Here is a 2,099-nt window from a genome sequence, read left to right on the forward strand (position 1 = left end):
TTTTAATTGTTTTATTGTTTGATATTTTTATGATATACCACCCAGAGTCACTGGTTGAGATGAGCAGCTATAGAAATTACATGAATGAAATAAAAAAAATGAAAATGCAGAACCATTTTGATGGATTTTTTAAAAAAAATAGTTTTAAAAGATTTTGAAGAACATTAAGGGAAGACTGTCAGCAGAAGGAACAGAATTAAGAAAGTAATGAAATGGTTTGTTATTAAAATGGACTGGGGGAAAACTAAAAAAACAATTTAAAGATTACTATAGTTATATGTCAAAGATAGGAACTAAAGTTATTGTAATTGTTAGTCATCAAAAAATATTCAAAAAGGAAGTGAAATGCTGTTGAAAAATTTGAAACTAAAAACAATTAAGGTATGAATTTAGTCTGACTATAAAAGGATGGTCTGACTTCTTCATTGAGTGTGTAAAGACTGCATTTGTGATTGACAGCTAAAGATGTGCTATTGTTCTTTATACAAAGAAAAATGTAATGCTGGAATGAAAAAATTACTGAGGTATTAGTTTGTTATGTGTCTGGAAAACTATTGGATATAATCCTTACTAAATGGTTCAAGAAGAGAAAATGAGCAAAATTTGGAAAATGCAATATTGTTTTATACAAGACAGAAGAGTGTGTACCAGAATGTTACTCTTTAGCAGATCACTAACATGGTTGATTATGAAAAAATAAGTTTCTTTTGTGTTTGTTGATTTGGAGAATGTGTATATTTGAATTATAGTGCATTTTGCATGAACATGATATTGGAGTTGGTTCCTGACTGTGATAAATGATGAAAGTAAAACAAATCTGAAAATAAATTAAAAGCTTAGCAAATGGTTCACCACCAAATAAGGAATAAGAAAAGGATGCAGAATGTTGTTTGATCACTTAAAGTATTTATAGATCAATGTATAATAAAGGGCTCTGATGACTAAGAACATTGTGGGTTTTAAATATGAAAGTATGTGCATCTTTGTATAAAGGTGACACTGGGCTATTGACTGAAAATCCAATAATTTGTAAAGAATTTTATGTATATTCTATGATAGCGCAAAAATAATCTATCAACAATCAAAGTAATTGTGTTTGAGAAGGAAAAGAATGATGGTAAATTATGTACAAATGGTGAAAAATTAAAGCAAGTAGATGAATTTGTGTACCTTGAAAGAATTCATGATGGGAAAAAAGGGAATATTTTAAGAACTGAAATCACTGATAGAAACTAGTGGAGAGTCTATGGTCTGATGAGAGAAATATCTATTCGTAAAAAGCAATAATGGCTTGATCTAAGAGCAATTTGTTATATGAAAATGAAAATTATATATGTCAGGAGAAATGTCATAGGTTAATTAGTTGATTTCATTTCTGTCAATAATCAGCGTAAAACAAGATGCAATACAATAAAAGCACTTGTGCTGTTATAGCATTCTCAAACAGAAATAAAAAATATAGCAGATTATCAACACTAAATCTATAAAGCTATTTCCAAAATATGTTATAAATAAATATTGTTTGAACATAAAGCAACCAAATAGTAATTTAAACATGTACTATAATATATAACAGATATAAAATACTAGGGTTCAGTTTGTATAATCTGACAAGCAATTAAGCAGTTACTGCCTGTTGGACCTGCAGGTAATATAACAATATTTGGAGACATTCAGGGGAACTATATTTCTTTGATGAAACAACAAATACTGAAAATATAATGAGTCTGGTTGCCTTGGGTGATTTATTATTAGAAGGTTTATACAAACTGCATGAATATCCTATAAAAGAGTCAGGAAGGGGAAAAACAAGCAATGGGCTAAATATTGGTCATACACAATCATTATATACAGGTAACCTTCACTTAACATTTATTTATTCTGCCCATTTTGAAGCTACAATGCCACTGAAAAAAAATGGACTTGGTACCAGCCCGGAGGAGCGTCGGCCGGGCCGGGCGGCCCCTGGTGGATTGGCGCGGCGACCGAGCGACCGAGCGGCTTGGAGGATCGGCGGCCGGGCGGCCCAGAAGACCGGCGGTCGGGCCGAACGGCCCCTGGATTGGCGACCGAGCGGCCGGAAGATCGGCGGCCGGGTG

This window comes from Protobothrops mucrosquamatus, unplaced genomic scaffold (assembly GCF_001527695.2).
Source record: "Protobothrops mucrosquamatus isolate PMUCROS unplaced genomic scaffold, P.Mucros_1.0 scaffold1558, whole genome shotgun sequence".
NCBI lineage: Eukaryota > Metazoa > Chordata > Lepidosauria > Squamata > Viperidae > Protobothrops > Protobothrops mucrosquamatus.